The 12,536-nt window shown below is 42.2% G+C and overlaps 1 long non-coding RNA gene across 1 annotated transcript; it reads right to left on the reverse strand.

Annotated features, from left to right (window-relative positions):
* Positions 1–894: 894 nt before the first annotated feature.
* LOC129784844 (uncharacterized) lies at positions 895–7,101 on the reverse strand. Its single transcript, XR_008747977.1, has 2 exons — positions 5,294–7,101; positions 895–2,990 (listed from the first exon to the last, which is right to left on the reverse strand). It is a non-coding gene; the product is annotated as an uncharacterized LOC129784844 (long non-coding RNA).
* Between the last annotated feature and the right edge of the window lie 5,435 nt (positions 7,102–12,536).

Genomic DNA, 12,536 nt, shown 5'->3' on the forward strand with positions numbered 1-12,536 from the left:
CTGAATGGTGCCAGCACATCAGTAAATCTCTCAGCAGCCACCGTAGAATGTTCCAGTCACATTCAACCATTTGTGGCCGCCAACTTTCTGTGCCCTGAGAGAAAATAAAGTTTTCAGGGCTGCTTACATGTCTTTTTAAAGCTGGTCTTTAGAAGACAGACACATCAAAGTTAAGACTTCTAAAATTAAAGGCCATTGTTATTCACTATCATTCACGAAAGAAAATCACCAAAATCTAGAGGATTTCAGGACTTAAGGAAAAAAATCATATTGAGTAGAAACAGGTAAAAACCAATCATACTTATCCAAAGAATTTCTGTGGAGACAGATGACAAATTCCTGCTCTTCTCCAACAGGTCGCAGCAGAGGATAGCCTAAGAAAACTACCCATGAGATTCATTGCAGCTTTTGTGGTTTTCAGCTACTTTGGAGCTTCTACTTTTGATCTCTTTGACAATGTAGTTTCTTCTATTTCTTCCTTTTCCACCAGAAAATCTCTGAGGCTGGGCGGTGCCTTCTTCATCTTAGAGTTTGCGCTGAAACAGGAGTTCTGTGCAGTTCATGGGCTCAATTATGTGGTGACTTTACCTCAAGGGTTTCATGCCATGAGGCCCTGAAGAACTCAGAGGCTACACAGTAACTCATGTATTCCAGTTACTTATCTGAAAGTACACTGAACTAGCTGTGTAAAAACAGAAGCAACAGAGTATGCTAAAGGCACTAACCCCTCTTACCTTCCTTTTTCATTTTTTTCCTGATTTACTGAAGCCCTTTCCACCATGCTCTATGGAAATCTTCCTGAGTAAAAGCAATTGACTCTTAAACAGCTCTTATCATTAAGTTGTTAATAAAGGATGATTCACAGTTGTGGGTTTGTTTTTTTTAAAAAAAAAAAAAAAGGGAAACAAAGAAGAAAGGCTGCCCTTTTTTCAAAAAGTATTTATATGTAATGAAAACCTATCCAATTTCATAAACACTCTGCAAATATATAAGAATGCTTTAGCTTTTCATCAGATATTCAGGCATTCTCCTCCCAGTCTTCTTGGAAGTCTATGTGATATCAGAAGATGCATGAAAATAAACCCACAGTAACTGGAGTTGAAAGTGACTTCAAATCAAATTGTTTGATCTTTGCCATTTTTATTCGCATGTATTTAACAGAAAATAAAAATAGCCCTTTCAGTTCTGAACCTTACCAACCCAGTTCTGTGGGGACAAAACACACACCCTGGTCTTCAATTCCACGACCAACATGAAGAACTTCAGTGGGATTTCCTTAGACCAGATTTTATTCTTCTAGCATTTCTAGTTCCAAAAGTAAACAAAAAAATCCCCACCCCAAATCAAAACCGGAGTAGCACCACAAATATTTTTTTTTTTTTTATCAGAAAGTCCGGGGGAATCAAACATTTACTTCCACAGTCTAAAATAGCTGACAAGGGGAGGTAAACAGTTTGTAAGCAAGTGTGCATAGGCAATAGCAGAGCAAGCATCCCACAGAGTCACCACCACGAATCCTCACATGGAAACTCCAGGGCAGCTCCCAAAGGCAGAGAGACTGCCATTTGTACAGGGACTTCTGTTGTGCAAAGATCCACTGCTAAAGCTTTGGAATAGACTAGCTTGCACTTTTACCTTATTATATGCATTCCAAAGGGCTTTTTGAATCACTAAAGATCCCAGAGCCAGGACCCTTCTTCCACATAACGGGAAACAAACTAGCAAAACCAGGGTCCTTTATCCCAGTGCCCTGGTGTGGTCCCCAAGTAGAACTGGAAGTGCCTTTTGCTACACAATGGGCGTGATCAGAGGAAAAATAGTGCAGGGCTCACTGGAACATCTCTTTGGTAGAGGGTTCTCCCTCTTCAAAAGTCTCCAAGAAGTGCCTTCTGCACCCTGCAAGAGAGATGTAAAATAACTGGAGCTTCACTCTGGGATCATGGCCAACCAGCAGGGAATTGTTTATCAGCAATGATTTGGCCTCACCAGCAACTTAGGACATCTCCAGAAGTTTCTCATCAACTGATTTGATTTTGTGGTTGTAGGTACAATTAACAAAAGCAGAACAGGTAAACAAAGTTGCTAAGACCATAACATAGTCAAGGAAAGTTTTATAGGAGTCACCAGAGTCCCGTCCTAATGAAGCAAATAAGAAGATAGCAATCATCAAATATAAGCTTCCTAACAGGCAAGCTGATATCCTGAAGATGATACTGATTGATGAACAAGGTGATACCCTAGAGGATACCTCATTAATCATCTGGATGGCCTTTCTGCAGACCTCAGTATCTTCACTGACTATCTTCAGCTGGTCAGGCAGTGCCTCACTGAATGTGCTTTCTCTCCTTTTTGGAATGACCTGATCATCCACTGCAGGTCAGGCCAGAAGGGATTTCCCATTGCAAATGGATGGATAGCTATAAGGAACCATGGTGGCAGTCTTAATCTTGTGGTTGGGAGCACAAATGATCTTAATAACTTTATCCAAACAGCGGACATAACTGGTGTCAATGTAAGTCAAACAGGTGATGCGCAGCACCACTAAACAGGGCACCAACATGATGGGGATCACTGGCCTCCTTTCTAAACAGTCTTGGAAGACAGACAGATTGGCTTTCAGAGGGCTCCACCTGTTCTGGACAAAGTCAGGACTGAGGGCTAAGACAATTTTCTGGATTTCTTGAATAGTCTCAACCATGTTTTCAATTATTGTTTTACCTGGTTAAAGTCCCTTGATGATAACAGGCCTTCAGATCAGGAACCATGGCTCCTAGGCTCTGGATAAGGTTCCTCACCCAGGCTGAACTGATGTTACTATAACTGACAAAGATGTGGTGGGTCTCCTGGGCTGCCAGGGCAGGTAGCTCAGGAAGTACCTGGGGTCCTTGAAGATCTGTCATTCCTGCTCTTGCAGGTAATGCAGAACTGGACTCACTAATATAATTATCTGAAATGGGTCTAGTTTCCTCTTCAAAATCCATCATTCTTTGCTGCAGAAGCAAACCACGAAATCAGAAATGATGAAATCACGCTCCATAAAAACAAACAGAAATACAATGCGTAATTTTGCAAACTGTTCTGCTACAAAAGGCATACCATTTTGCCTCTTGATACTTCTTTTTTCAGTCTACATCACACATTTGTTGTTTTGCATTCACAGACACACTGATACTAGTGGCAGACTCTGAGTTCAGGACTTGAGATATCAAGCATCTGGTTTAGTCCCTGGCTTCAACTCAAGTCCATGCTGGAAACCTCAGTCAGATTGGTAAGCACTGATTAATAGTTGTAATTTAACCCAGTGGAATTGTTTCTGGGAGCAAATGTTTTTCATTTATCTAAAATTTTGATTAAATTACAATAGTAATTATAAGTAACTATGTATTCCATTCAAGCATTGCAACAGCAAAACTCCTTAGTGATAAATATCAGTATTATCTACTTGTGATTGAATATCAAGAATGCACTGGATATTGTTTGCTGCTTTTGATATCAACACAGAGAAGCAAGAAGCACAGCTAGTACTATAAGTGCAACAGCCCTGCACAGACCACCAGAAAGTGTCCTGATCTTTCTCACATGGTCTGTCCCTCACTTCAGCCTTGCTACGCAAGACAAGCTGGAAGCAAACAGGTGGCCCTGGAGCCCTTGATAAGAGCTAGATGTAATTCCTGTGGAGATTTTTGTTCTTAGTGTGAAAATCTCTCTGAAGTGGTCTGTCCATCCACACTGGAGAGGCTGTGAGGAGAATACAATGACCTTTCCAAAACCCAAGGTGCAAGATGCCTGTTCCCCATGGACAATGAGGTGTAGTAAGGCACAGGTACTGCCACTCTATATTGCTCCCTGCAGTACCCAGTGCCTCATTACTCTTCAAAAATGTTGCTTTTTGCAAAGATCTGGCATGCAAAATTTCAAGCAACTTTGCTTTATGAGAGCAAAAAGAAATAAGAGGTGCTAAACTGTGTCCTTTTACTGCCAAATAAATATTCTCATCTCCCCCAGCACTAGCAAGCCCAGCAACTAGGTCACCCGGCAGCTTGCTGAAAACTGTAGGAGCAGTGCAGGGTGTTCTCCAACATCTCCAGCCTCCTCATTCCTCACTTTGCAAGCTGATTGCACGTGAGGCCCTCCTCTTCTTCCTGCCCTTCTCCTCCTCCACTTCAGAAAGGAATTCCCCTCTGCTGAGCTCACATGAGGACCTGAAACCAAAACTAACCAGAGCTGCCAGCATTAGCAGAGACACCAGTAGTCCAAGCAACAGCCATCTGTGTTTTCCCTACATCTCCCACCATGGTCCTGAGGTGCTGGAAGTGGAGCATCACCTCAGGAGTGGGGCATCATCACTGTGTGAAGGAAAGCAGTGTGGCAAGGAGGGAAGCATTTACTTGCTGCCTGGGAGGAGGCGAGACGCAAGCCCCAGCAGCTGCTGGTTTCAGTGACTGACTTCCCTGGTGGGAAAGAGGACCCTTAACCTCAGAAAGAGTGACAGAACATGAGGGCACTTGGCAAGAAGACAAACATTTTATGCCTTCCCGATTTATAAGGCTCAGGCCCTGCCCTTGGTGGAGCTCCGCTCTCTTAGCTTCTCCTGGAAACACCTTCAAAACATGGCCAATGGCACACCACAGTTCTCCACGCCAGCCCCGTGGGAGAGTTCTTGTCCTACTAGCGTCAGGCAGCATCCCAGTTCTAGCCAACATGCCATGTCCCCCCAGGGCCAAACAGAAAGCAACACAAGGAGAATGAATGACTAGCTGGAGGGCAACCACAAAGGAAGTGGGTATAGAGACAGGAGCTTGAACATGGATGGAAGGGGAGGGGCACAGCAAAAAGTGCCCATGTGCCCTGGAGTCCCAAGCAGATAGGGAAGCAGGAGACCCTACAGTGGCCAGGATTCACTGGCCCATGCTGCTTGTCCTGGTGGAGCAGAGGCTAGCTTGGTCAGGCATCAGGGAGGTGGGTGAGGACCTTGGTCCCACCACTTGGTGGGGTACAGCTGGGGTACATGGAGATGAAGAGGTGAGAAGAGCAGCTCTGGAGGGGCAGCCTGGGAAGGCTGTCTCCATCACTGTGGGAGGGACCTTAAGGGCCTCAGCACAAGGGATAACTCTTTGTTACATGACTGGAAGAGGAAGAAAAAGTAATTTCACACAGCAAGAGATGTGCCACTGTAGGGTGGAGAAATGGGGACAGGGACAAGAAGAGAGGACATATTCCCACAGCTAGGGTAGGGCAGGCCACTGACACGCAGGTGCAAGCACCCAGGGTGGTGCAGCCCGAGGGTACCCACCTTTCAGACAAGCCCTGCTCGCTGCTATGGGATCGCATGCAGCTGCAGCTCTCACTGCTGCTGCGCTGCTGATAGCCGACGCTTTTTACACCTTTTCTTTATAGCGGTTCTGCATCAATATTTTTGGCATCATTGAATCATTTTAGCAGGAAACAGAACAATTATTCCCTATTTAAAAAAAAACATAATAGATCAACAAATACAGATTTTTCACTTACTCTTATTTTCAGTGGGAGTTACATAATTGATACATCTCTGAGTCTTACTGGCAGAAAACTGTGTGTAAGCACATGTTTATTCAATGCATTGCAATAAATCCAGAACATGAACTCAGGTACAGCTGTTCTATCTTCTGAGGAAAACACTTCCAATATGAAGCTGAATTTTCACGGAGTCATACACTTTTATACCGAAGTGAATTGAATAAATGGAAGGGTTCAGTAGAATATTGTGTTTTACCATATTTAGTTCTCAGAGAAAATCAGACCTTGGCGTATACACACTTGCTACTAAACTGGACAATGGAGCATTAGCACAGACAAACAGCACTAAGCAGGGAGATCACCGTTTGCTTTTGACAGGCAATTTGGCAGGGGATACCAGCACATCAAATTGAAGCCAGAAGCGAAACATCTTGCTTTCTCCTTTACTTCTTAGTTTATCCAAGGTAAAGACTGGCTTTCTGTTTTCTATCCTTATCAGAAAATGAGCCAAAACTACGTCAAATCTTAGCCTTCCACAAAGCAGATCTTCACAACTTATTCCCAATTTGCTTTTTCTTCAGAGTAAGATCCAATTGGAAAACATATAACCAAAGCTCAGCTGTACCTTCCTAAATACAAAATTGTTACACTAGACTATCTCTCTGAGAATTGTGAACCAAAACCCACTTCCTTAAAGGGATACAAGGAACAAACCTCATGTAATCTTTCCGCTGGAACCCCTCACAGCCTTCTATAAACTGATATTAGCTTAAAGCATGTGGTACATGGATACCCTCATCTTTTCTGTCACGTTGCCCTGACACATCTACACACCAGATCACAGAATTTCTTTCTTCTAGCACAAATGCATTTGGTTCTCTTTGCCTGAACTTGTTTAAAAACAATAGGTGTTTCCTGCAAATTCTCCTTTGTTCAATGTGGTGCTGCTGCTGTTCGTGTCTCTCAGTTGTAATTTCCTGGTTTTTTAGCTCACCCACCTTGCATGTAAAGCTAAATGCAAGCTGTAACAGTGAGACAAAAGACCCCATGGTAAGAGAAAAGAAGCTTTCTTTTTCATTTTGACTCAACTAGACACAAATCACATGTACTTGTTTTCCCCTGCGTGCTTTTCCTGCAAGTCCTTTGCGCCATCTGACTCTCCTCTGTGACAGCCACATGGGCTGGGTAGGGAGAGGTTCAAGTCAGTAACTCAGGATGGAAGCAAGTTGCACTGTGCACCTGGATAATCAAAATGCAGCTCTTGCAGGACTCCACAATTGCTTGTAAAAAAATAAATACCATGGTATGAGAATATTTGAAGCACAGGGTCCTGGGCTTTGCTTCATCCTTTAAAAGAAAACAGAGGAATACGCTATTCAGAGCACACAAACAGTTCAGATGTGTAAGAAGAGAGACCTGTACTCAGCTTTCAGCACAAAGAGAAAAAGTATGTGTTTACACACAGAGACACCTTTTTTCCCCCATCTTGTTTTTGGGTAGATTTGATTTTTTCTCTCTGTTTTGTGTGCAGTTCTGGTTTGGCTGCTGTTCATCCACTTTCTGCTCTACTTGCTTTTTGTTGGCAGACTACTGCCTTGTTGCTTGTTGACCAAAGAGAATTGCATTATTAAGAACATACAGGAAGTCACAAACTTGCATTCTTACAAGCTCCTACCTGGTGAATCTTATCTCTATAGAAGATCACACCACTACTGTCTACCCCAAAAGAATCTGTGACATCTGCCATTCTCCAAAATCTGAAAAATTACCTCTTTTCTACAGTGCATGATCCATGCCACTTCACAGAAGCTCCTCATACTGGGTTACCGCTCCTCAGCTGGGCTGCCACTCACCTATTCCTCCCAGCCACAGTGGGTCAGAGGTATAGAAAGACAATCTTTTGTACAAGTAAATGCATCAGTACTTTATGGTAAAGAAAGAAGCTTATTTATATTTTGGACCAATTCAGTGACAGCATACCAATCTCAAGGTCTGGCATACACCATTCATGTCCCTATCTATAGCTGTGCCTTACTACTGCCACTGAATTACAGAAAAGAATTCACAGCAAATAGAATAAAAATCCTATGGTTCTGTGCTTTGGTTTCAGCCAGGTCTTATTTACAACTACCAGAATGAGTCAAGAAACTATCTACTCAAAAAAATAGTTTGAGTTCATGCTAATGTGAAAGCAGATTACATAGGCAGAATGATAAAATCTAGACAAGATTGGGTCCTTGTAAAACAACAAGAACTTAACAATTTCCGAACACAAAAGGGGAAAGATCTTGTTAAAAAGTTTCCAGTGATAGGATCACTGACTCATCAATGTGCAGTAAAATGGATCAAAACTTTCAGAAGCATTTCAGAAATTGTACATTTTGAGGTTAGGCATGTTTCTGGTTTTTTTTCCAGAACATAGCTGGATATATATCTTGAGCAAAACAGACACACACAAACACAAAACATCCCACACAAATCAATTCTTCACCACTAAGAGCTCTATTCATTGCCTAGCACAATTGTGGTACATTTTATTAAATAGATTATTCCATGCAGAAAGCATGGGTCCACATTCTTACACACTATGATACAGTCTCTGTACTTTTCTAAGTTATATCACAAAATACAGATGGACCTACAACATCCTGTACTTTTCCCTAAAGATCTCAGTGTAGGGAGCTGCAATAACACACAGCCTCACTCATTCCCTGGCAGCCAAGTGAGACAAGTACAGTGAGAAAGAAACTCCATTGTGTTTTGACCAACTGGTTTATTACAGTATTATTATTTGACTTACATAAGTGATCTATGGCCTGTAAGTCACAAAACACATTTTTAACCGTTTGGAAGAAACACAACATTGCCAATGCAAAAAGGAAAAGAGTGTCTTCCAACTCTAGCAGAATGCAAACTGAATAAAGGCATAACTACCCCATTAAAAAAAGATGCCATCAAACAAAGAACCAGTCCTCTTGCTAAAATCAGACACTGATTTGCTAGTACTGAAAACAACTTACAAGGATAAAAGTGTTTCAAGTTCCTCCAAACAATGAGCTCTCAAGCATCTTGATGGCTGGACCAGCCCCTCTGAAATCACCCACCCAGCAAACTAGCACTTGGGCCGTTCAAAGTGGTAATGATGTGCTCGCTGGTGCCACACTTTGCAAAGCTGCAGCTGACATCTGAAACTCACACCACAATGGCAATGATGGGTGCATTGCTAAGTGCCACTGCCTCAAATGGGTTTACAAGCGGAAAAAAAAAAAAAAAACTTCCATGAAAACTGAAGCACGCTTTGGACACATACTCCCTCTGTCCCTCAAATACCGAACAGTATGAAAAGACTCACCTTAACTTTGTGAGACCAGGACCCAGACAATTTCTCCCTTGGACCTGGATGTCCCCAGGTGATCTAGACACAATATAGCTCAAGCTATAGCTTTGATGCCAGGAAATAACACATCCACATCATGTTTATTTACCTCGTTTATATATCAAAACTCAGAGCAACACCTGCCTTTGGAGCAACCAGTATTAAAAAAAAAAACAAAAAAAAAACCAACAGAAGAAACAACTCCCAGACTACAGTTAATGAACAGGCAGGAGCATCTTATTGATTCTTTAACACGGTTTTTTTCCCCCCTCCCCAATTTCCTACTTAAACAGAGGTTAAAGTGTGAAACTAAGTAAAGTGGCTTAGACTAACATCTCACATTAGGACCTAATTTAACAGGTCACTGCTGCCAAAAAGAGGAGGTCCTGTGCACGCAATCCTATGTTCTCCCCCCTTCTTGCCACTTACCTTGAGGCAGTTCTTGTTCCTATCTGACTACAAGTCGATCCAGCTGACCACCTCAGGAGATTAACTCAGAAAAAGCCAGGTGCTTCTTTTCCTGTGTTAGCAAGCTGCATGAGGTTATAGCACAACCAGATGAGTGACAGAGACGAAGCAATGAGGGAACAGAAAAACTACATGCAGGTGGCTAGAAAAGGTGTGAGACTCAAAGGTTGGCGCTTTGACTCACCCATATTGCAGAGCAATAGCCTGTGGCTCTGGTTATACGTTCTAGGTAGTGCTCCTTATGAAAGCTGAAAGAGCTTACCCTCACCACCCTCCCCAGCTGCGTGGCCCTGTTCTTGTGCGACGGGCACTGCCCGTTCTCCACTCCGACTCAAATCAGGGAACCAAACCAGCTCAAACAGAGCAACAGTTGCTTTTCAGCTACCTCACTTCTATTTTCAGCCGTATCACCGTATGGCCAAGTGTGCAATGAGGCCAGCTCATGGGGGAGGACACTGTGGAAGCACAAATGCGACGAAGATGACCCAGGGGCTCTATAGCCAGCACCACTATAGACCCAAAGGCCTAGAAGCTCTACCCCTTGTTGTGGTTTAACCCCAGCCAGCACCTAAGCACCACACTCTACTACCTGTGTCTTTTCTTTCTACTGCCTGTAGATTTCCTATGTAGCCATGAGGACTGTAGCCCTCTGCACATTTTCACCCATAAAATGGGGATAATGATCATTTCTCTCTCTGGCCTTATGCAGACCTTTTCTATTTAGACTGCAAGCTCTTCCCAGCAAAGATACCTGTTGCTCTAAGTATTTACCACACAGAAACTTGCCATTCTCATCGAACAAAAGTTTTCTAAACAGAAATATGTCAAGTAGTACTCATATATGCTATGCACGCCAATTATTTTTTCCCCATTTCACTCTGATTTTGAATATTTATGTAATAAAGATTACTGTCAGTTCCATAACATGCCTAATCCACCACCAGGCCTAATCTAGTTATGTTGCTGGAGTATTTAATATTGATACTAATTTAATATTATCTGGACCGGAAGAAGAAACTACTGACACAGCAGGATTTCAGGCTACCCTGGGTTATTTAGGTGATCAAGGACTTCAACAGATAGTGAGGAAATCCAGATGCCTACACAAGACATGTGAATTGACCTTACAATGACAAGTGACATTTTGTGTCAAAAAAAAGGAAGCCAATGTACTACTGTGCAATGGAAAAAAATTTATATGGTTCTAAATTATAAATGTATCAATGCAAGAAAAGGACTTTGCTGCCAGACTGACAGTTTGGTGATGATGTACTGCCAAATTAGCAGCTGTCAGAACAGCAGCAGGCTTACAGGACACATAAAGAATATGGTGAAGGATAGTGCTGGCAATAGCACAGGGCTTATATAAATCAATAGCATATTGGTTTCCTTCTTAGCACATACTTGTCATACCATGAGATGGTCTGATGGTCTGATCATAGACCCATTACCCTATGCAGGTGTCTTACTGCACTTCTCATTGTTCCCTTGCTTTGGTCCACCAGGGAGGACAGTACTTTTTGCCGCAGTACCTTCAGCACTACATCAGGCAATGCTGGGAAGAAAAAGCTGTTATACTAATGCAGATTAGGAAAAGAAACCTTTTTGAGCAGTCCAAATGTTATTCATGCCTTTGATGGAAGGTGCTCAGCTCCACTGGCTGCAGCCATGAGAAAACTGCACAGGATGCTGAGCAGGAAACTGAGTCGAGTAGCTCTGTCAAGCCCATGTCAGGATGACTCATCACTTCAAAAGTCACAGGTGATCATGTGTGCACTTCTTTCTTCTCCTCTTCAGTCAAGAATGGACCTATCAGTAGAAGCAGTGGAGGTTTCTGGCTGATGATGCAGTTGCATGGTCTCGTTTCATTTCTGGCCTCTAAGAGCTTCCTGGTGCAGATGCACAGCCTGCGGACATCTTGGGGAGAAACTTCTGATGCCTGTTACCTGCACAGGGGACATGATGACACCAGATTCAACTGGCAAAACCTAAGCTGGGGGGTTTTGGAACCTTTTTTGGTTTGTGGCTGCAAAGGCTCCAAATGGTGAGTGACTTTTCAAGGCGTTAAACGTGATATCTGCTCTATGGTGAATCTCATATTATCTATAAAGAAATTCTGCTCTTTCCTGGAAGATAAAATTTACAGGCAGTATAGCTACTAATCGTTATCGATGGCCAGACCATCAGACTCTGTAGATAAAGCCAAATAAGCTTCTTTACATCATGTCTCCACTCTAATCTCCCTGTCATGCCTACTTTTATATTTTTATCTGTTTTCTTCAGCTTACTAGTGTTAAATGTTGTCATGTTGTTACAATGCTGTGGTGCTTTCTCTTCTGTACTCCAGCTCTTCCTACTTATTTCTGTCTTCCCCCAGGACATTTTCAGCTTTAAAACTGTCAGTTCTTGAAGATGGGGGCTATGCCTTCTACTACATAATAACAATGCACAAGTGCTATAAAAAAGGAACAATCCTAGTGAATACTAGCCTCACAAAAACACAATCACAGCTGATAACGTGGCTGGATTCCTTTATCTTGTGCCTCCCATTCCAAAACATTCCAAAATAATGTTTTGCAAGACTTCTGCAGCTGAATGGGTGAGGTTGGTTGGTGTGAAAGACCTAGTTGTCTGATATACTCAGCATTCTCCAGCCGACACTTCGAAAATGCTTAGTACTTCTCAAATACTGACTTAACTCTGCAGTAAATACAGCCTCCTAATACCTCTGTTAAATACTTAAAAATTAGAAGACAACTAACATTTTAATGTTCAAAACTACGAAGTACAGATGATGTCCCATAAGCCACTCAACATTACTTTTGCTACATTCACCCTTCACCTTTTTCTTTCATTTTACTGTCTAAAACATGGACGTTTCCTGTGTTATTTTTACTCATCGGACTAGCTTCATGTTATACAACAGAAATATTTGCAACTTAAAGATAAGCAAATGCATTTGTCTTTCCAGTCTAACGATTTCCTTTCGGGAACTGCAGGAACCTCTTAATATCCTCCTGAAAATATATCACCTCAAGAAGTAATAGGCACTAGAATAGTAAAAATTTTAAAACTATTAAGAAATAAATGCATTTTTGTTCAGTTGAACACAGTACTATTGAAAAATAAACTTCAGGAATAGAAAGCAGAAAGCACGTCTTTCAGTACCTTCCTCCTTATTCGCTGGCAGGATTCC

This window comes from Falco peregrinus, chromosome 6 (genome assembly GCF_023634155.1).
Source record: "Falco peregrinus isolate bFalPer1 chromosome 6, bFalPer1.pri, whole genome shotgun sequence".
NCBI lineage: Eukaryota > Metazoa > Chordata > Aves > Falconiformes > Falconidae > Falco > Falco peregrinus.